The sequence below is a fragment of the Hypanus sabinus genome, chromosome 1, assembly GCF_030144855.1.
Source record: "Hypanus sabinus isolate sHypSab1 chromosome 1, sHypSab1.hap1, whole genome shotgun sequence".
NCBI lineage: Eukaryota > Metazoa > Chordata > Chondrichthyes > Myliobatiformes > Dasyatidae > Hypanus > Hypanus sabinus.
The window spans coordinates 35873811-35898256 of NC_082706.1; the positions used below are offsets into that span (position 1 = coordinate 35873811).

The 24446-nt window shown below is 42.2% G+C and overlaps 1 protein-coding gene across 9 annotated transcripts in view; it reads left to right on the plus strand.

Moving 5' to 3' along the window:
• Positions 1–24446, plus strand: part of LOC132392796 (cytosolic purine 5'-nucleotidase-like) — a 226290-nt gene that overhangs the window by 69215 nt on the left and 132629 nt on the right. For 5 of the 9 annotated variants that reach the window (XM_059967207.1, XM_059967231.1, XM_059967220.1 and 2 more), the window contains exon 4: positions 1466–1520. The exons of 3 other annotated variants lie outside the window; for them this stretch is intronic. The gene's annotated coding sequence lies outside the window, so the exon portion shown is untranslated. Of the gene's footprint in view, positions 1–1465; positions 1521–24446 lie in introns of those variants that run through there. One more of the 9 variants, XM_059967189.1, reaches the window with a different exon arrangement.

The following is a 24446-nucleotide window of genomic DNA, read 5'->3' on the forward strand; positions in this document are numbered from 1 at the left end:
TCCTAATACAATGTTGTGCTGACCATGTAACCTACTCTAGAAACTGCCTAGAATTTCCCTACCACATAGCCCCCTTTCTTTCTAAGCTCCATGTACCTATCTAAAGGTTCTTAAAATACCCTATTGTATCTGCCTGTACCACCATGACTGGCAGTGCATTCAACACAACCACCGCTCTCTGTGTGAAAAACATACCTCTGACATCCCCCTTGTACCCACTTCCAAGCACCTTAAAACTATGCCCCCGTGTGTTAGCTATTTCAGCCCTGGGGAAAAAGCCTCTGGCTACCCACACAATCAATGCCTCTCATCATCTTATACAACTCTATCAGGTCACCTCTCATCCTCTGTTGCTCCGAGGCCAAGTTTACTCAACCTATTCTCATAAGGCACACTCTCCAATCCAGGCAACATACTTGTAAATCTCCTCTGCACTCTCTCTATATTGTCCACATCGTTCCTGTAATGAGGTGACCAGAACTGAACACAGTACTCCAAGTGGTGTCTAACTAAGGTCTTATATGGCTGTAACATTACCTCATGGCTCTTGAACTCAATCCCATGGTTGATGAAGGCCAACATACCTTATGCCTCCTTAACAGCATTGTCAACCTGCGCAGCAGCTTTGAGTTGTCCTATGGATGTTGGCTCCAAGATCTTGCGGATTCTCCACATTGCTAAGTCTTACCATTAATATTCTGTCTTCATATGTGACCTACCAAAATGAACTACTTCATACTTACCTGGGTTGAACTCCATCTGCCACTTCTCAGCCCAGTTCTGCATCCTATCGATGTCACTCTGTAACCTCTGACAACCCTCCAGACTCGCCACAATGGCCCCAACTTTTGTGTCATCAGCAAACTTACTAACCCACCCCTCTACTTCCTCATCCAGATAATTTATAAAAATCACATAGAGGAGGGGTCCCAGAACAGATCCCTGCGGAACACCATTGATCACCGCCCTCCATACAGAATATCCATCCACAACCACCCTTTGCCTTCTGTGGGCAAGCCAATTCTGGATCCAAGAAGACCTTGCTCATTACTTTCTGAATGAGTCTTGTATGGGGAACCTTGCTGAAATCCAGATGCACAACACCACTGCCCTACCTTCATCAATGAGTTTTGTTACTTCCTCAAAGAATTCAATCAAGTTCATAAGGCACAACCTGCCCTTGACAAAGCCATGCTGACTATCTTCTAAAAGTCCAGGTATAACCTGTTCTCTATGATCTATTCTGCTTGTTATCAATTCAAAAAGATCTTTAAATGATTTGTTTAACATGATTTCACTTTCATAAATCTATATTGACTTTTCCCAATATTTTCCAAGTGACTAGTTATTCCGTAATATAAAATTTGCTGTATCTTCTCTACCACTGATGTTTGGCTAACTGATCTGTATTTCTTTATCAATAAAATGCTGGAGGAACTCAATCTATCGAAATGAATAATTTCAGGCCAAGACTCTTCTTCAGGACTGAAAAGGAAGGGGGCAGATGCCAGAATAAAAAGGTAGGAGAAAGGGAAAGAAGGCTAGCTAGAGGGTGGTAGGTGAATCCAAATGGGTGGGAAAGGTAGAGTGCTGGAGACAAAGGAATCTGATAGGAGAGGAGAGTGGACCATTGAAGTGAGAGAAGGAGGAAGGGACCCAGGTGAGGAGTGGTAGGAAGCTAGCCTCCATCCTGTTGGAGGCTACCCAGATGGAATAAAAGATGACGCCTGGAGAGTTGTATTTCTATGTTGTCTTTCTCCCTCCTTTCTTAAGAAAAGGGATTACACTGCCACCTTTCAGACTGTGGAACTCTACCCTACTAGAACCAGTGGAATTTTGGAACAAAGTAACAATTCTCTCCATGGCCACTTCTTCCAAAACCCTGGGAGGCAGATTACTGGCACTTTGGTATCTTTTCCTTTCCAGTTCTGTTAATTTAAGTACAAATCTTTTCCTGTTGCGATTTCTTTGAGGTGTACATTCGCTCTAGATCTGAAGTCCTTCACTATGTCCAGGAAGTGTTCTACTTTTTCTTATGTGAAGATAATGCAAAATTTTTGTTTAATTTCCCTGCCTTTTCCTTATTCCCCAGTACATATTTTCTTGACACTTTCTGCAAGAGATCCACGTTAACTTTAGTCATATTTTTACTTTTTACATAGTTTTAAAGTCTTGAGATCCTCTTTTACTCTTGGTATGTAATCGTCCACTATTTCTGGAAGTTTTTCTGTATCTTTCCTTAAGACCAATGCAAAATAATTTCTTCAATTGCTTTGCTGTTTATTTATTGCTGAATACAATTTCTCCAGACTCAGTCTATAGCTATAAGCTAAACTTTTGACCTTTATATATCTGTAGAAACTTAGAATCTTTTTATGTTTCTTATTAGTTTAGCTTGGGTTTCTGCCAATTGATACCTTAATTCTTCTTTACCAAATTCTGAAAAATCTTCAATCCCTGGGCGTACTCCAGTTTTTTTGGTAGCCTTTGACCAAATGTCATCTTTAACTTAAAGTACAAGATGTACTCACCAGTCAGCATTATCTGTGGCAAGAGAAAGAATTAATTTATCAAGTCAATTATCTTTTATCAATTTTTAATTTTTCTTGATAGTCAAAGCAAATATCAGATGTGCTTATAAAATATGTCTTAATTTTTAAATATTAGCGATTGCTTGTTTCACTTAATATATTTTAATGTAATTGCTCAATTTACCAGAGTTATCACACCTCATGCTTTCTAGTTTGTCTTATTCAGATTTAAAGTCTGTATTAAGCTAAATCTTTAATGTAAAATTCTATGGTTGCCTCAAGCTTCTTTAAGTACCTCACGAAGAAAAATATCATCCCCACAATACCCTGTAGATCCCCATAAGAATTTTGTACTTTTCAATGAGATCTTCATTTACCCCTTTACTTAGAGCAGGGGTCGGCAACGTTTACCACTGAAAGAGCCAATAAGGACCCATTTCCCACAGAAAAGAAAACACTGGGAGCCACAAAACCCGTTTGACATTTAAAATGAAATAACACTGCATACAACGGTTTTTTTTGCCTTTATGCTATGTATAAACAAACTATAATGTGTTGCATTTATGAAATTGATGAACTCCTGCAGAGAAAACGAAATTACATTTCTGCATGCAACAAGAACATTTTGAACTCCGAAAAAAAGACGTTGGGTTGAAGGTTACTCCATAGTTAGCCTACCTTGGATCGAAGAATTAAAAGAAAGCGTGCACTGGCGGGTGTCAGGCATTGGCAGTGGTGATGTATATTAATAGCGATAAAAAACACGTCGTAGCAGTGTAGCGCTACACGCAGCACTAAAATAACGACACTGCAGTCAAAGGTAACTTTATTCGAACTAAACAGCCTTGCTTTAAAGCCTCCCTCAACCCGTCCCCGTGGACACGGATGCTCCAAAAGACACGTACTCACAAACCCCCGTAGGCTATCTCCCTTAGCCAGAACAGTGGCTAATTGTGAGCCGGTTCGGATGTGCCAGGAAATGGGGTCTCCACAACGTTTTTAGATTGTACAAGATCACCATAATCTTCAAATTTCGAATTACATTTCAAAAACTAACAAACCACGGGGAGCCGCAGCACAGAGATGAAAGAGACGCATGCGGCTCCAGAGCCGCGGGTTGCCGACCCCTGACTTAGAGTAAACTCTTCCAGCTTAGTGAGCTACACTACCCCAGCAACCCCCAATTCAACCTTAGCCTAATCACGGGATAAGTTACGATTAACCTACTAAATGACATGCCTTTGGACTTTGGGAGGGAACTGGAGCAACCGGAGCAAAGGATATACAAACTTCTTACAGAGGATGCCGGAATCGAACTCTGAACTCTGAAATGCCACAACTGTAATAATGTTATACCAGCTAATATCTGCCATGCTACTGTAGCACGCAGATTCTTACGTTTCTTATTATAATGTAGTATATTACATTCTTATAATAAGGTTTCTTGTTAAACATTATTTTGTCTAAACTTTCACCTCTCCTCCTCTATTGTGTCCAGTGTTCCTGATTCAGCCTCCTTTACATTTTAATTCCGGTTCCTATTCTCTTTCTGACGTTGTCGGTCCATGGCCTTTTCTTGCGCCAAGATGAAGCCAACCTCAGGATGGAGGAGCAACACCCTATATTTCATCTGGGCAGCCTCCAACCTGATGGCATGAATATCAATTTCTCCTTCCAGTAAATAAATATCCCCACTCTGACCTTTTATCTCTTCTCACCTGCCTATTACTTCCCCCTGGGTCTCCTCCTACTTCCCTCTCCTATCAGATTCCTTCTTCTCCAGTCTTTGTCCTTTTTCACCCACTTGGCTTCTCCCTTCACATTCCAGCTTGACATTCTTCTCCTCCACCCACTTTTAATTCTGGCATCTTCTACTTTCCTTACAGTCCTGAGTCCATACCTTCAGCCACTGGTTCTTCACCTTCCTCACGTCCAGCAAGGGTCAGAAGAATGCCCATCCAGACCGTGATCCCTGCTGCCTCCTGCTCAGACATCGAATCCATCAGAGAACCCCAGATTATGGATCTCGCTGATTCTATCCCTGGCCCCAGTGTCTCCAGGCGCCTCCGGACCAATGACACCACTATCACCAACACCAGTTCCAACGACCCCAGACACCTTCAGACGGCTAACTGTGCAGCCTGTAGCTCCGACTCCTTCCTGGGCCATGACCACCAGCTTCTCCAGGCTGAGACCTTATGCGCTGCTGCTGGACACAGCACCACTCTGCAACCCTGTGTCTCTCAGGCCCCACCGTCAGCTCTTTCAGAGCCTCCGTTTTCCTCCCACCCCAACCCTCCTTTCCCTTCTGTCACCACCAGCTCTAATCCTTGCTGTGCTTTCACCATTCCCACTGACCTTCCCGTCTCTGAGGCAGAACGTTCTGTTCATAGTAAGGGCCTCACCTTTAAATCCCTTTTCAATGAGCTCTGCGCTTGCCACGGCATTAAGCTCTTCTTCCGCCACTTCCGTCTCTGAGCCAACCTCTTTGGCAGGGATTTCACACCCTGTGCTGATGACCCTCTTCCCCGTCTCCAAACCCCCCCCCCCCACCTCTTCTTGGACACCCCGTTCTGGTTCCCTGTCTGGGCATTTGTGCGGGCAACACTCGCGGGCCGCTCCCAGCACACCCTCAGGTGCTAACTGTTAATGTACACAACGTACTTCAGCATGTTTTCATCTACACAAGGTAAGAAAACTTCAATCTTGACTCTGGCTTGTGAATTCTTATTCTTCATGAAGAGCAAAAACAATATTGTTTTGGCTCAGCTGTCCATGCAAGTTATTGCTCAATCTGAACCTCCTCCCACCACTTTTAATCTGACTTCACCATTCTTCCATTTCTCTCATGTTTATCTAAGATGTCCTATAATCACCGCAGATACTTGTGCCAACAAACTCTGCATTCTGAACTCCCTATCAGCTATATTGTAGACTCCTTAACATATGGCTCCTACTACTGTTGAACATCAATATTACTATGAAAAGAACAGTGATAATTCTTCAGTTTTCTCCAACCAACCCCTTTCTTCACAATCACACATATCAAGTGACCCCCCCCCCCGCCCCCCAAAGGTTTCAGTCACCTGTAGTCTGTGTATTTTTGCTGGATATCCTGGGAGCTATCTCGGCAAAGGAAAAGAGTGCATGGTAAGCATGCAGGTACAGCATGCAGTGAAGAAAGCTAATGCTATGTTGGCCTTCATAACAAGGGGAGTTGAGTATAGGAGCAAAGAGGTCCTTCTGCAGTTGCACAGGGCCCTGGTGAGACCACACCTGGAGTATTGTGTTCAGTTTTGGTCTCCAAATTTGAGGAAGGACATTCTTGCTATTGAGGGAGTGCAGCGTAGGTTCACGTGGTTAATTCCCGGGATGGCGGGTCTGTCATATGTTGAAAGATTGGAGCGACTGGGCTTGTATACACTGGAATTTAGAAGGATGAGAGGGGATCTGATTGAAACATATAAGATTATTAAGGGATTGGACACGCTAGAGGCAGGAAAAGTATTCCCGATGTCGGGGGAGTCCAGAACCAGAGGCCACAGTTTAAGAATAAGGGGAAGGCCATTTAGAACAGAGTTGAGGAAAAACTTTTTCACCCAGAGAGTTGTGGATCTATGGAATGCTCTGCCTCAGAAGGCAGTGGAGGCCAATTCTCTGGATGCTTTCAAGAAAGAGTTCGATAGAGCTCTTAAAGATAGCGGAGTCAAGGGATATGGGGAGAAGGCAGGAACGGGGTACTGATTGTGGATGATCAGCCATGATCACAGTGAATGGCGGTGCTGGCTCAAAGGGCTGAATGGCCTACTCCTGCACCTCCTGTCTAATGTCTATAAAATGCACTGTAATTTCTGGTGCACCAGAATAACCTTCAGCAATTGAGAGAAAGGTGCTTTCAAATATGAAGATCTCAGACCTGGAGTTCAGTTCAAGAGGCAGTGATCCCCACCTTCTGATATGCTTTGGAGACATGAAGATGCTTACTGACAGAACCTGCTCTTTGACAGATGCCCTAGCATCTGTCATGCACCTGGCCCTGACACACCTGGAAAACAAGGGTATTGGTGTCAGTACACTGTTTCTGGGTTCCAGTTCAGCACTCGGCACTCATCCCACAGACACTGGTGAACAAACTCCTACTCTTGGGTCTAAATAGACCACTGTGGGTGGTGGACTTTCTAACCAACAGGATGCAAAACAGCTCCTCCCTTCCCATCATCCTCATAACCCACCCCTCCACATCCCCAAACACCACTATTATTTCCTGGCAGCCAGCTCATGTACCAACCCGCCTCTAAAATCCATAGTTTGTCAGCTTTTGGATAGACCAGGTCTGTTAGGAGGGGCCAGCATGGCTTTCTTCATGGGAAGTTGTGCTTGACAAATCTTTTAGAGCTTAGTGAAGAGGTAAATAAGGTTATTGAGGGTAGGGCAGTGGATGTTGCATATTTGGAATTTAGCAAGGACTTCAACAAGGTCCCTTGAAATACGGGAGGGCAAGATATGTGGATTCAAAAATTGGCTTGTGGAATAGGCCCTTCTGGCCCTTCGAGCCACGCTGTCTAGCAATCCCCCAATTCAATTCTAGCCTAATCAAGGGACAATTTACATTGACCAGTTAACCTACCAATTAGTACATCTTTGGACTGTGGGAGGAAACCAGAGCACCTGGAGGAAACCCACACGTTCATGGGGAGAACGTACAAACTTCTCACTGGCAGTGGCGGGAATTGAACCCAGGTCGCCTGTACTGTAAAGTGTTGTGCTAACCATTAACACTACTGAGCCGGGGGGGGGGGGGGAGGGGTACATGAAGGTTGTTTCGCAGAGTGGAGGTTTGTGACTTACTGTGTGCTGCAGAGGTTGTTGTTTGTTATTTTTGTAAATGATTTGGATGTAATATAGGAAGCACTTGGATAATACATGGAGTGGGAGGGCTTGGAGCGATATAGACCAAATGCAGGAAATTTGGACCAGTTAGGCGGACAAGGTGGTCTGTATAGACCGGTTGGGCCGAAGGGCCTATAGGCATCGAGTATTGCTGTATAACTCTAGGTAAGACAAGCAAATTGATGTCAGTATCCTCTCCCAAGGCCAACATCCCCGTCGTCCATTCTCCACTTTCACATAGTCAACTTCTGTGGATAGGCCGCATCATTCGTGTGTCTGAGTTCTGGCTCCCAAAATGGACTTGCCTTTCTGGACGTGATGTTTGGACAGTACAAGGAGTACAGAGCAAACTCTTCAAAAATGTTCTTAAAACTTCCTTGATAAAACTGTAACATTCTCACCAACTCATAGGAATTCCTGACTTGTGACTGTTTAAAATGGAAACAGAACATCTAGGGAGTTTTGAATCACTTTGTTGGGACTCACAGAGGGAAAACAAAAGTGTAAAAATTATGAGTGTCATAGATAGTGTTGTCAGGGTCTTCTTTCGGGGGTATGAGAGCCCAGAACTAGAGGGCACAGGTTCAAACTGAGGCAGAGAATCTGAAACGAGCAGCCAGAGGAGGAGGTAGAGACAGACAATGTTTAAAAGGGATCTGGACAGCTACTTGACTAAATGATTGTAATATGGGCCTGATGCGGATAGATGGGATTAGCATAGACAAGCATCATGGACAAATGTGGGCTGAAGTGCCCATTTCTATGATTCCATGGCACCCATCCACCTATCCACATACATCCTCTTTATCTGCGGCAAATCATGCTCCACCTCAAAGTACTGTCTAAGTTACTGAAACATCTTGATATACTCAGCCTTATACACCACCACATATTTCTGAAAGTTTCAAAGTAGAAAAATTCAAAATTTCAAAGCAATTTAATATCAAATCCTGCTGTCTGAAAGAAGTTTGTACGTTCTCCCGGAGCCCGTGTGGGTTTCCTTCGGGTGCTGTGGTTTCCTCCCACAGTCCAAAGACTTACCAATTGATAGTTAATTAGTCAATATAAGTTGTACCATGATTAGGCTAGGGTTAAGTAGGTAGGTTGCTGGGTGGCATGGCTTAAAGGGCCCATTCTGTGCTATATATAAATAAATAAAATAATACGTCATCATATACAACCCTGAGATTCATTTTCTTGAGGGCGTCCAGTAAATACAAGAAGCACAATAGAATCACTGAAAGACCGCACCTAACAGGACAGACAACCATTGTGCAATAGACAGCAAACTGCGCAAATTCAAAAAGAAGAAAAGAAAATAAATAACAATAATAATAACAACACACAATAACATACTGTGCAGCGTTACCGGCAGTACAGTGCAATGGCTCCAGAATAGAGACACTCATTAACAGAAACTCAAAATTGAGAACGTCAAAATAAGAAACAAAACTGAAACCTTGAGATCAGAAATAGCCCGCCTAATGGAGTATGAAAAGGATAACTTGAGAAAGAGAGTTAAGAGGAAAGCTAAGGAAATACAAGATCCACACAAGATATGGTCAGCCTAACAAAAGCACTGCAGAGTTTATAGATACACTAAAACAAAAGCTCGGTGCATAAAAGCCAGACTGAAAAGATACATGAAATGCACGAGATGAAGAAAGCAGAATTATCAGTTCAGAAGCAATGAAAAAGGTTTATGTAGGACATTGAAACTAAATTTGACACACCAAGGTGTCATCAACCCCAGCAAAGAATTACCAAGAAACACAAAGATAATAAACTTTTAGTCTAATATCTGGTCAAACAGGGTGACGCACAATCAAGAAGCAAGCTGGATTAGAGGAAAATGAACACACACACACACACACGATTGAAGGAACATAAATACCTGAAATTACAATGGTTATGCTGAAAGAGCTTTAGAAAGTACCCACAATTGAAAAGTACTGGAAGTGATAATATTCATAATTATTGGTATAAAATATACACTTGCCTTCATCAGTAGCTATTAATGCATATCGACAATTTTCTCTAAACTTCCGAAAAATGTGTGAAGCTTTGACAGAAGGTAAAACTTATCTTTTACTTAAAGGGGAGATCACAAAGATCTGTCAAAATATCCTCCTATTACCGGTTTACAAACTAAATTTATAATTGTAACATCATGCATCTCACAACTGATCACCACTCACTTGTATGCTTACAGAAGAGCAGTAAGGATGCTGTAAGGGTATGAAAGGATGTCAAGCACAGCTGATAATAGATTCTGTCATTCTAGATCAAGCCTGGTGGAAAAGGAGAAACCTTTCATGTCTCTATATTGACTACCAAAAGGCATTTGACTCTGTCCCACACTAATGTTTAACAGAAGTTTTTAAAATATATAGACTACACCCAATACTTGTAAAATTCCTTCAACTTCTGATGAAGCACTGGTGTACTATAATCACCCGATCTATTAACAACCAAAAAGAACAACCAACATTATCAAAATAAACCGAGACATTTTCCAAGACGACTCTTTAAGTCCACTATAGTTCTGTCTAGCTTTGAACCTGCTCTCTAATTTACTGAATCGGATGAAAATTGAGCATCAGATCAGAAAAAAAGAAATGAAATGAGCTGTATTTTAACACAGCTTCACATGGATGATTTGAAATTATATGCTCCTTCATCAGTAAAGCTAAAGCAATTAATTCAAATAGTAGAACTATTTTCGAAAGATATAAACCTGAACTTTGGACTGGATAAATGCAGAACATTAACCATAAAGAAAAGTGCAATAGAGCTAATAGAATACACAACAGAGCAGCAGGATGCAATACAACTGATGGATGAATATGAAACATACAAGTGTCTTGGATATCAACAAGCAAAGAAAATAGATCATAGTGTGATGAAGGGAAAATTTTGGCATATTTGACTTCAAAGCTCAAGAAAATCTGCCAAACAGAGCCCAACAGTAAAAATATAACAAAGGCAATAAACACTTTTGCTATACCTATGTCAACGTATTCTTTTGACCTAATATCTTGGTCTGAAATTGATCTGGAAAATTTGCAAAGAAAAATAAGAACTGAAATGACAAATTTCAGAAAACATTACACTCAAATGCACTTAGATTAACACTATCTAGGACAAAAGGGGAAGAGGAATAACAGACATTAAAAATCTACACAACAATCAGATAAAACCTCTGAGGATATATCTTCATCGATGGAAACAGGATTCAGTACCACGCAAAAATATGAAATTCTGAACAGAAATATACACCACTAAACTTAAATGGGAGCACAGTCCAGAAAAATGAAGAAGTTACCGCTATTGAAGAAAAAGGTAACCAATGGAAGAACATGGAAGACTTCCCCACAATCTGAGCAGACCAGGTGTCGACACGGAAGCGTCGAATGCCTGGCCTAGATTTGGAGACCTCTTCCCAGAAACAAAAGGGTTCCATCTGGCATCAGGACCAAGTGGGTAACACAAAAATAATACTAAAATACATAGTAAAAGACCAACAAATTCAAGATGATAAATGTTGAAAATGCCTTGTCATTCAGAAACAATCCAACACATTACAGGATCCTGTAGCAGTTTAGCACAGTCTGATAACTTACACAGGCATGATCAAATGGCAAACTTCATTCACCAGAATCTTGCTTCAAAATAAGAACTCATCAAAGAAATCATACCTTACTATAAATAAAAGCCTGATCCAGTTTTAGAGTCAGAATACCACAGATTATACTATGACTGATCTGTTATTACAGATAGGACAATCTATAATAACTGTCTGGATATAATAATAGAGGATAAACAAGCAAGAACTACTTACTTAAAGAATATAGCCATTCCAAACACTAACTTACAGTAATCAATAAGTAAAAAAAAACATAAGAAATATGCTGAAATATAAGAGGAAATTGAAGGACTTTGGAACACGAACAGGGTATACATTATCCAAATAGTAATATCTACAACTGGTATCATCCCAAAGTCACTACACAATAGCATTGAACAAATAGAGATACTCAGAAATCTCTGCATAAATCTCCAGAAAGCCACAATACTAAACACCATTAAATAGTCCAAAACTTCCTAGCAATTGAGAAATGAGTGTGTTTGACTATGCCCGTACCTCAGGTTTCACTAGTCTGAGCTGAGAGAAAATACATGATAATAATAAAATAAGCAATAAATAGCAAGAATATGAGATGAAGACTCCTTGAAAGTGAGTCCAGAGGTTGTGGGAACAGTTAGTGATGGGTGAGTAAAGTTGAGTTATCCCCTCTGGTTCAAGAGTCTGATGGTTGAGGGTTAATAAACTGTTCCTGAACCTGATGCCATGAGTTCTGAGCCTCCAGTATCTTCTTCCTGATGGCAGCAGTGAAAAGAGAGCATGGCCTGGAAGATTCACTACTTTTTGTAGGCTTTTCTGTATAAGGGCAGTGATATTTCCACACAGAGCGAGTTGCAGCCAGTCAATATACTCTCCACCACATCTATAGTAGTTTGTCAAAGTTTTAGATGACTTGCTGAATCTTTGCAAACTTCTATGAAAGCAGAAGTCTGCTTTTTTCATAATCTGGACCCAGAACAGATCCTCTGAACTGATAACACCGAGGAAGTCAAAGTTTCTGAACCACTCCACTCCTAATCCCCAAATGAGGACAGGCTCATGTACCTCCAGTTTCCTCCTTCTGAGTTCAATAAACAGGCTCTTGGTCTTGCTGACATTGAGTGAGAGGTTATTGTTGTGGCACTCAGTCAGATTTCCAATCTTTCTCCGAGTCACCTCCTTTGATTTGGCCAACGACTGTAAACTTAAATATGGCATTGAAGCTGTGCTTAGCCTCACAGTTATAAGTACAAAGCAAGTAGAGCAGGGGGGCTAAGCACACAGCCTTGTGGTGCACCTGTGTTTATGGTGACTGCGGAGAAATTGTTGCCAATCTGAAATGACTGGAGGCTGCAAATGAGGAAATCAAGTAGCCAGTTGCACAAGGAGGTATTGAAGGCCAGATCTTGAAACTTATTGATCAGTTTTGAGGGGATGACAGTATTGAATGCTGAGCTGTAGTCAATGAAGAACATCCTGAGGTATGCATCTTTACTGCCCAGATGTTCCAGGGCTGAGTGAAGAGCCAATGAGATGGCATCTGCTGTTGACCTGTTGTGCGGCAGGCAATTTGAAGCAGATTTAAATCACTGCTCAGAGGGGAGTTGATATGCTTCATCACCAACCTGTCAAAGCAATTCATCATAGTTGGTGTATGTGCTACAGGACGATAGTCATTGAGGCAGGTTACCACTGTTATGAACCCCGTAACTGGGTGTCTTACCAGCAAAGATAGGAGTAGCCGTTGAAGTCTGATGATATTATTTTTAACAGTATTTATTAGTAAAAATACACAAAAATAATATCAATGCAAATATACAGATAATATACGTCATCAATACTGAACCTAGAAGTGCGAGTATAATAATCATCAATAAGAAATAAGCTCTATCGTTATCTAGGGGATAATGAATTGTCCGATGGAAATATAAAGTTCAGTTCAGTTCATATAGGCTGCAGTTGTTGCTGACCACTGTGTGGCAATTTTGGGGAGTGAGAGAGAGAGAGAGAGAGAGAGAGAGAGACAGAGAGAGAGAAACTTGCCGACTTCCTTGTTACAATCTTGATCCGTATCCATCCTTTAGCTAGACCGTTCCGTGGAGGACTCGTCACCCAGACAAGGATGGACACACACACAAGCCCCCACTGATCTCGTAGTGTTCCTCCTGGTGTGTCTGAGGGTTGTTCCCCAGACCTGACTTTTATCCTCACTCATGGGGTCCAGATGTCAATCAGGTTGGGATGATGCAATCTCTCAACCAGACCACTCTGGTTGCCCCCTGAGGGGTTTCAATGAATAGTACAGTACTCGATACACAATTCCTCCTTCAAGAGACAATAGCAGTAATCGGTCTCTTTGTCAATAGGAGACATTCCACCTTGTGTATTCTGCATTGTCTATAACAACTGCCTTTTCTGTTATCCTGTGTCTCTCTCATCTCCCTTGATAACAGCATTGGAATAGTAGCGATTTGCGATTCTCCAAAAGGATGGGGGCGACTTTTCACCCTTCAGCCCATCAGAGTTGCTCCACATTCGTAACACCCCCATCCTTCTAAGGATTTTTACCACAGGGAAAAATTAACTACTACAGAGACAGAATTTCAGAATCTAACACACTACAAAAGAGTTTTTTTTTCACTACAGAGTAATACAGTTATACATTCAATTCAGCATCTAGATAAGCAGTCAGCAAGCTCATTATCACTTCCTTTAAGATCTTAATATCTTGTACCTTAATAAATTCCTTTAGCATCAGACTCCAATTTAATAACCACTTATTTTTTATTCCTTTTCTTCAGCAAAACAAAACTAGAGTTGTGATCTTAGCTTACGTGTATATTACAAAAGTTTATGCAAATACTAATCTTTATTTTACTTTCAAACTTAACAGTCAATCTTCCATGGTGTTGTCTTTATTATTTACATGCTTTGTCAAAATCCCCTTAAAAACAGATCCTGTTATTTAAAGTGGCATCCCATCAACCCTCACCCCTTTACCAGTTAACTCTCAAATGGTTAGCTTGCTTACCAGTGTGGAATAGGCTTTTGCATGCTCCTTTCATAGGAGTCATTTTATCAACAATGTTTTCCAAACAGCCCATTTTCTGAACTTCCGCACAATTCTTTATTTTTAAGCAAGTCGTTAGTTTTATCTTCAGGACCCTTTATTCTATTAGCTTTCAGTTTAATATCTGCAAGTGATCCCTCTTTGTCCAAACAACATTTCAAATTCTGCCTCTTCACAGCACACCCTTGAATAACATTAGCGAGTGGGGCACCTTTACATTCCAAACCAAACTGTAATTGATTCACAGGCACTGTTTTAACAAGCCATTGTTCCTTCAGCCTGATTACTGCTTCTGACGCCAATCCAGACTTTAAATTTTCTTCATTCAATTTAGGAACGACACTTTTCCCTTCTCCTTCAATAATAATAACCACATCACCAACTTTCATCTCCTCACTAACTTTTAACACACCTTCGAACACAAACAACTGGGAATTCTCACTTCCCACTATTACCAAGGTTAACCCTTTCTTCACTGAACCAAGTCCATCTGACCCACAAGGACTGCATATCTCTTTAACTGAATCAGATACCTCAGACTTTTCCTGAGTTTCATTACTATGTTCAATACCACACGCATCCACATCTTGAACACACTCAAACGGGACATCTGCCTCTTCCAGGCTTTCAATACCCGTCCCCTTTTCAAATTCCCCTTATCCTCCCAGTTACTCTCTGGGCAACTCCCTTCCGGAGTAAGCTCAACCCTGTGGGCTGAAACAACCTCATCTGCCAACCCAGCAGACTCCTTCAAGGTAATGGCATCCTTTTCATCTAGGACCGCCCTCATTTCATTATCGGGAACACCTTTAAAATTTTCAACTTCTTCAAACAGTTCTGTCAAGCCAGACAGATCATCCATGTCCAACCCTGGACCTTCTAACAGCCTCATCTGTTTCTCATTTTTACTCCGTGCCTCTATAAATTTCCTCCTGGCTAAGGGTAGGTCTACCTCCTCTCCTTTACTCTCTTTCACCTCCCTATTCTCCATTTTACCACCCTCTAACCCCTCTTGGTACAGGGTCGGTAAAAACGTCTCAGCCAAATCGATACTGGACTGATTTAAACTGGTCTCTTTCTCAGCTGCCTTTCTCGACATGCTGCGAGTGATCGATCTTGAAATCTAGGGGCAGGTCCTCAACACTTACAGGCTGGCTTGTCAGCTTCATTGCTGACCAAACCTCACCCCCTGCTAAATCATTACCCAGAAGGACGTCCACACTTTCTCTCGGGAATTCTGATCGCACCCCTATTTCTATTGGTCCAGATACCAGCTCACAATTTACAATGATCCTATGCAAAGGTACAGCTTCTGTCCCTTTTCCTATGCCTCTCAAAGCTACCTCTCCCATCTCAGGTCCAAAATCTAGTACCTTACTGAGAATCAATGACTGCTCAGCTCCAGTATCTCTCCAGATCCGCACTGGAACTGGTGTTTCTCCGTCTTTCACAGACACGGTCCCTTCTGCAATAAATGTCTCAGGCCCCTCTCGTATTCTATCTACTTGGGGCTTTCTCGTCGATTTGCTGATTGACACAATACATCCTGTAGGGACTGCTGCTTTCCCTTTTCCTGTCTCCTTCCTCGGAGCAAAGCACTTAGATGCATTATGACCCACCTTTCCACAATTAAAACAGGTCAAGCCAGGACCCCTCTTGCCATCTTGCCTTTCTTCCTCCTTATTTTTACCACTAGCTCCTGGCTGAATCTCTGCCTCAGCTGGTGGGCTTTCTCTACCGTTCCTACAGTCTTTCTGGTAACTCTTATTTGAGGAAAACTTTGTCTTGTGGGTTAGGGCATATTCATCTGTGAACCTGGCAAATTCGGATATGGACTTATTCGGCTTCTTGTTCAAATACATCCGGATATCATCCGAAACACAACCTTTAAATTCCTCAATCAGAATTAACTCCCTGAAATGCTGAAAATCTTCTTCCACCATTTCTGCTGCACACCAACAATCCAAGAGCACACCCTTCTCATAGGCAAACTCTGCATACGTCTGATTCCACACTTTCTTTAAACCTCTGAACTTTTGTCTATAGGCTTCAGGTACCAATTCGTAGGCCTGAAGAATGACCTGTTTTACTTCCTCGTAATTCTCATACTCCTCCTCCTCCACAGACAACGCCCCATATGCCCGTTGTGCCTTCCCTTTTAACACACTTTGTAACAATGCCACCCACTGATCTCTGGGCCACTTCTGACTCACTGCCAGCTTTTCAAAATGCAAGAAGTAACTATTAACATCCGTCTCTTCGAACGGAGGTACTAACCTAAACTCCCTACTAACATTAAACCTCTCCTCTCGGTCTGGCTCTTGCCTTAACTTCTCCATGTTCAGCTCATGCTGCCTCTGTTTCTCCTTCTCCTCATACTCCCTATGCTTTTCAGCTCTTTCCTTCTCCTTTTCAGCTGCTTCCAGTAGTTTTAACCTAATTTCATGCTCCCTCTGCTTTTCAGCTCTTTCCTTCTCCTTTTCAGCTGCTTCCAGCTGTTTTAACTTAATTTCATGTTCCAACCTTAATTTTTCCAACTCTAACTGAGCTGCCCCACTAGCTGGTACCTTTTCAGGGATCTGTTCCACTACCTCAACCGAAAACGCATTCTTCTCAATATAACACTGAGTTACGGCCCAACGCATCTCCCACTTTTTCATTGACAACCTCACCTCTGCGAGATTTAGTCCTTTCGCAATATTTATCGAGTCCGACTTTGTGGCAGCCTCTAGCGCCTCCGGAGTCGGGTTTTTTTTATAAATTCATCTACGTCCATCTTTGCTGGATTCCCGTCTAGCTATCCACGCAACCAGATCCAAGTTTGGACTTAAAAGCCCGATTTACTGGCCCTCCAATTTGGTATCAAATCTTGAGACGAGGCCCCAAAGAAATCAAATCTTGAGACGAGGCCCCAAGTTGTTATGAACCCCGTAACTGGGTGTCTTACCAGCAAAGATAGGAGTAGCTGTTGAAGTCTGATGATACTATTTTTAACAGTATTTATTAGTAAAAATACACAAAAATAATATCAATGCAAATATACAGATAATATGTGTCATCAATACTAAACCTAAAAGTGCGGATATAATAATAATCAATAAGAAATAAGCTCTATCATTGTCTAGGGGATAATGAATTGTCCGATGGAAATATAAAGTTCAGTTCAGTTCATACAGGCTGCAGTCATTGCTGATCACCGTGTGGCAATTTTGGAGAGAGAGAGAGAGAGAGAGAGAGAGAGAGAGAGAGAGAAACTTGCTGACTTCCTTGTTACAATCTTGATCCGTATCCATCCTTTAGCTAGACCGTTCCGTGGAGGACTTGTCACCCAGGCAAGGATGGACACACACACAAGCCCCCCACCGATCTCATACTGTTCCTCCTGGTGCGTCTGAGGGGTGTTCCCCAGACCCGACTTTTATCCTCACTCACGGGGTCTCAGATGTTAATCAGGTTGGGACGATGCAATCCCTCAACCAGACCATGCTGGCTGTTCCCTGACGGGTTTCAATGAATAGTACAGTACTCAATACACAATTCCTCCTTCAAGAGACAATAGCAGTAATCTGTCTCTTTGTCAATAGGAGACATTCCACCTTGTGTATTCTGTGTTGTCTATAACAACTGCCTTTTCTGTTATCCTGTGTCTCTCTCATCTCCCTTGATAACAGCATTGGAATAGTAGCGATTTGCGATTCTCCAAAAGGATGGGGGCGACTTTTCACCCTTCAGCCCATCAGAGTTGCTCCACATTCGTAACACCACATTCTTCTTAGGCATCAGTATTATTGAAGCCTGCTTGAATCAGGTGGGTACCTCAGCTACCGAAGCGAGAGGATAAAGATCTCAGTGAACTCTCCAGCCAATTGATCAGCATTAGCCGTCAGTGGTCAGCCAGGTACACCATCTGGGCTGGATGCTCACCCCCCCCCTGAAGGATGCTCCCATGTTGACTGCAGAGACTGAAATCACAGGGTCACCGGGGCTGAGGGAGTTTGTGAAGGTTCCTCCATGTTTTAACAGCCTAAGCATAAAAGGCATTGAGCTCATCTGGGAACAAAGCCTTGTTGTCACCTAAGTCACTTGACTCCATGTTGTAAGAGGTACTGTCATTCAAGCTCTACCACAGCTGTCGAACATCCTTCAGTGATTCAAATTTATTCTGGAATTTCCACTTTACGTGTGAGATGGCTTTCCAGAGATCGTACCTGGACCTCTTGTATTTAACTTGGTCGCTAGACCTGAATGCCACTGATCTGGCCCTCAGCAGATTGCAGATCTCATAGTTCATCCAGAGCTTCTGGTGGGGGGGAAGATTCTGAATGATTACAACTGTTTTCATAAAGTCTGTGACAACCAGGGTGTATTCATTCAGATCTACAGATGAGTCCCTGAATACGGCCCAATCCACCGACTCAAAGCAATCTTGTAGCAGCTCCTTTGCTTCCTGCAACCACCTCCTTGTTGTCCTTGCCTCTGGAGCCTTGCACTTCAGCCTCTGCCTGTATGCAGGTAGGAGAGGGACCGCCAAGTGATCAGATTTCCCAAAATGCAGTCTAGAAATGGAACGGTAGGATTGTAATCGTAGTATAGCACTAGTCGAGTGTGTGGGAGCCTCTGGGGTTGTAGGTGGTATGCTGATGATAATTAAGCAGAGATTTCTTCAAACAAGTCTGATTGAAGTCCTTGAATTCAGCGAGGGCCTTTTTGTGTTTGTTGATGGCAGCACTCAGTAGCTCGAATACCTGCTTAAAGTAAGTCCTGGGCAATATGTAAACTGCAGTCAGGATCACGGAAAGGAACTTTTTTGGTAAGTAGAATGGTCAACACTTAATCATTAGATATTCCAGGTTGGGGGCACAAGAGTATGACAAGACCACTGTGTCTGGGCGCTCCACAAAGAGCTTATCATGAAACACCGACCCCCGATCTTTTGCCTTCTTCAAATCATCAGTCCAGTACATTCCATGTACTGAGAAGATCTCAGGTCTTGCCAACATATCTGGCATGTCTGTAGAGAGCCATGTCACTGTGAAACACAGAATGCAGCATTTCCTCATTTCTCTCCGATATAGCAAACTTACACTTAGGACCTCAATCTTGTTCTCCTATGATTGTACATTTGCTGACAAGATGCTGAGCAGAAGAAGTTTCATACCCTGGTGTTTTAGTCTGGCTTGGAGTCTTCCCCTCATCCCTCTCTTACGGCTGTGGCGATATATCTTCGTCCACTTGAAGGTGCTATACCTGCATACTCGAGTCCTTCAGAAGATTGGGCAGTTGTTAAGATGGTTCAAAAGTATGTCACTGAAAGGAAAATTGCAGGCTGCAGATTGTAGTGAGAGCATGCCTATGATGCTCGGCAGAACAACACAGAACACAACAATAGCAAAAACACACCCTCTTGTTTCGCAAACTCTGTTCCGGCCAACAGGCCTCAACTTCTGAAGGTCTGATTCATTTTTGGCCCTCAATCTCACTGGACAACAAATTGTTTCAAAAGTGTTGCTTCCTCAAAATTTTTTTTGTTTATGATGGACTGTTTGAAGCTGAACACAAATATAATCTCAGACTACATCACGTAGGAATTTGGAGAAACAGCATATTAACTTTTATTGAATATGTGTTTAATTGCATAATGGTGCTGATGTTTTGCAATAGTTCAATTAAGTTAAAAATATTTTGTTAATGATTTTCATTTGTACTCAGTGTCTGAAGCTTCTCACTTAAGTATCCAGCAATAATTTGCCAGCATTGATGGATTCCAGTTGCCCTGGTATCTTTTCTCTATAACCACAATGTCCTAGTTAAACCTTTCACCATGCTCTTCACTGACAGCACCAAGATTTGCAGGGAAGAAGTCTAAATGGGAATGTAGAAAATGAATCTTTAGTGACATGTTGCACTTCATGGTTTTATATGCTTGAAGCATGCATGTAGTTTGGCGTTCTGGAGATGCCGAGAAAAATTTCAACTTCCATATGATTTTCTCTGATCCCACTAGAAATTCTTCAAATTGCCTGTCATTGATGACCTGTTTGATTTGTGGACCAACAAAAATGCTTTCCTTAATCTTGGCATCAGTTATTCTGGGAAGCATCTGTCTCAAATATCAAAATCCTTCACAGAAATGCTTGTGCCTGGTGATAGCAAATTCCAACCTTATAGTCCTGAACCCAATAATTATTACTAAAACCTGTCCTGCCATGTAGCAGCCATGCCACCTAAGCATGCCCAAGCATCTCTGGACAAGATAGGAAACTTTCCAGCTTACATTGTAGGTAACCTTTCAATTGACTTGAATTATGAATTGAAATAATAAACATAAGTGATTTCAAAAAAATGGTGCGTGATAGGGAAATTCCATGGTGATTTTCATGAGCAGTAGCCCAAAATTCATAAGATACACCTAAAGGTATTCAGGAAGCAAAATCTTGATTGTCCAGTGTCTTCAGTATCGATCCCTGAACGTACTGATCACCAAACACTAGACCCCAAACACTAGGCCTTGAACTCCAGTCACACTGCTTCACAAACATTGGTCTTCGAACACATTCCTTCTGCCTGCACTCTGACTCCAGAAGCTGCCGATAACTCGCTTAGGGTGGCCTTCATCCATTCTCTGCCAGTCTGACTTCTTACATCCGATCACAGATGTCTCACCTCAACTTTGCTGGTTTTTGAAATTGGAGCAATGAGGCAGTCTCCAACCTGACCTCTAATTTCCCACATCTCTGTACTGAAACCCTAACCTAATTTGCCTCTCTGTCCCAAAAAAACACACTGCCTTACGAGCCTAAAGCACAATTAAAATTAAACAATTAAAAGACAAGTAAATCTGAGCTGAGACGCAATGGAAGTTGCCACCTGGCGCCATCTTGGAATAGCTTGTATTGCTACTGAATTCCACATGTAGAACTTTATCAGGTCTGATAAATATTTTAGTGGAAGTTTCTGTTCTATTTTTTATGGACGGAGTGGAGCTTTGACATCATTTATTTTAGTGGAGGAAATATTTCAGAGAAGCCAAATTAAAACAAACAAGGTTTGAAGAGACCTAAGTTATACATGAAGAATTTGAACGTTTCTGCTGTTAGATACTCTCCCAGAAGTGATTTTTTTCCCAGCTCTGATCACACGGTTGAAATATTCCTTGTCTTGGGAGGAATATGCAGCAACTGGAGGAGTTTAGAGAATTGCAGAGGCTAGCACAGCGGTTGGTAGCAAAACAAATTCTCAAGTGCCTGACTGGGTAGATGTCATCAGGCTAAATTTGCCACCAATAAGTAATTCCAATCATAGACATTTATCACAGTGGTTCAGCAGTGGAATGGAAGTTATCCCTAACACCTGTTTGTTCTTTGGGACTGTCGGGCAGTTTGTGCCCGATGATGTGAAGGAAGAGTCGGAGTCACTGAGGCATTTTTCGGCTGATACTACAAATCTGGAATTCCATGTGATGGGCTTGTCGCCTTTGTGCTTCTATTTATTCCCTGCCCGCTGGCCCACAGAATGACTGGAATATAAGCTCTTGGATCAGATAGGACTGCAGGACTGTGCATTACACCAAATGAAGTCAGCAAAACATTATGGAGCTCCTAATTGGAGGGAAGCCCAGTTACTAATTGTGTGTGGGAGATTATGGATAATGTTTTAAAATGATGGCTTGATTATACTGTTGAACAGCTTGACCATGAACCTGTCATGAAAGAGATTGAGAATAAGAGTGGAAACTCCTCAGCTGTTCTGAGGCAGTGAGTACTGCATCATGGGCCCAAGGTTAGATTCTCCCTCCAAGCCATATTAGCTGATCTTCACACATTATTGTTGCTATGATGTCGCCATGTTTAGGAGGAGAAAATGCGAGAGTTTTGTCCGTGTGACGTTAGAGTGTTACATTCAGCTGGTGTCGTCCTTTAGCTTGGTCAAGGGATTCTGCAAAATGAACTCACCTTCACCTGTTCCAAAGCAGTTAAGGGTGAGAAATTAATGCTAGATTTAGTAATGATACGCAGGTCCCAAAATATTATGAAAGTAAAAATGTGTTGAGTGACCGGATTCACTGCAAAGGATTTCCAGCTGATGGGTTACTAGTAAAGCTCACCTATCGATCTTCCATCAGCCAACAGGAACCATGGATTCACCATTTCCCATTCTTGTTTCCCTCTCTCTCTGTATCTCTTCACCTTCCCATCAGCTCCCACCGGTGCTCCTCCTCCTTCCTTTACTTCCATGTTTCTATCCTTTCAGATTTCCCCTCCTCCAGCTCTTTATCTCTTTCACCAATCAACTTCCCAGCTCTTTACTTCACCCCTCCCCCTCGCCTGGAATCACCTATTACCTACCATCTTGTACTTCTTCCTCCCCTTCCCTCCAACTTCTTACTCTGATTTCTCATCTTTCTTTCCAATCCTAATGAAGGTTCGTGACCCAAAGTTCCATATTCATTTCCATAGATGGTGCCTGACCCGCTGAGCTTCTCCAGCAGCTGGTGTGTGTTGCTTAGGAACCATAGCCCTTCCATTTGGTCATTTCTAACAGGCATTCAGCAAAACCGGTGAAGTGCTTGCACTTTCATAATAGAGGGAAGCTAATAAAGATAAGCCAGCAGATTTCTACAGAAGTACTGTGGAGACCATTCTGACTGGTTGGATAGCCACCTGGTTTGGAGGCACCAGTGCATGAACCGTAAGTGACTTCAGATGGTTGTACACTCAGCCAGCTCCATCACGGGCACACACCTCTCCACCAACAAGGACATCTTCTTAAGGTGGTGCCTCATCCATTATGATGGATCCTCACCACCCAGGCCATGCCCTCCTTACATTACTACCATCAGGGAGGAGATACAGGCGGCTGAAGACCCCCACTCAACATTTCAGGAACAGCTTCTTCCTCTCTGCCATCATAATTCTGCACAGTCTATGAACAGTACCACACTATCCCTCCTTTTCACTATTTATTATAACTTACGGCATTTATTTTTGTGGCTGCACTGTACTGCCACCACAAAACAACACATGTCATGACATGTCAGTGGCATCAATCCTCAGTCTGATTCTGAAAGCTCAGAAGTTCAAAGAAAACTTACAACCTTAGATTCCTTTTTCTTGTGCGTAATCACAGTAAATACAAGCGAACACAACAGAATTGATGAAAGACCACACCCTACAACACCAATATGCAAGACAAAAACAAACTATAAAAACACAAAAAGAAAGATGAAAAAAATGAATACAAAGCCCATTTCCAGAAAAGTTGGGATATTTTCCAAATTGCAATAAAAACAAAAATCTGTGATATGTTAATTAACCTTTATTTAACTAACGAAAGTACAAAGAAAAGATTTTCAATAGTTTTACTGACCAACTTAATTGTATTTTGTAAATATACACAAATTTAGAATTTGATGGCTGCAACACACTCAACAAAAGTTGGGACAGAGTTGAAATAAGATTGAAAAGTGCACAGAATATTCAAGTAACACCGGTTTGGAAGACTCCACATTAAGCAGGCTAATTGGTAGCAGGTGAGGTATCATGACTGGGTATAAAAGTAGCATCCATCAAAGGCTCAGTCGTTGCAAGCAAGGATGGGTCGTGGCTCACCCCTTTGTGCCAAAATTCGTGAGAGAATTGTCAGTCAGGTCAAAAGGAACAATTCCCAACTCAAGATTGCAGAGAATTTAGGTCTTTCAACATCTACAGTACATAATATTGTGAAAAGATTCAGAGACGTCTCAGTGCGTAAAGGGCAAGGTTGGAAACCACTATTGAATGTGCATGATCTTCGAGCCCTCAGGCGGCACTGCCTAAGAAACTGTCATGCTACTGTGACAATTATAGCCACTTGGGCTCGGGAGTACTCCGGAAAAGCATTGTCACTTAACACAGTCCGTTGCTGCATCCAGAAATGCAATTTGAAACTGTATTACGCAAGGAGGAAGCCATACATCAACTCTATGCAGAAACGCCGGTGAGTTCCCTGGGCCTGAGCTCATCTCAAATGGACCGAAAGACTGTGGAACCGTGTGCTGTGGTCAGATGAGTCCACATTTCAGCTAGTTTTCGTAAAAAATGGGCGTCGAGTTCTCCATGCCAAAGATGAAAACGACCATCCTGATTGTTATCAGTGAAAAGTGCAAAAGCCAGCATCTGTGATGGTATGGGGGTGCATCAGTGCCCACGGCATGGGTGAGTTGCATGTATGTGAAGGTACCATTGACTCTGAGGTGTATATTAGGATTTTAGAGAGACATATGTTGCCATTAAGGCGACGTCTCTTCCCAGGACGTCCATGCTTATTTCAGCAGGACAATGCCAGATCACAT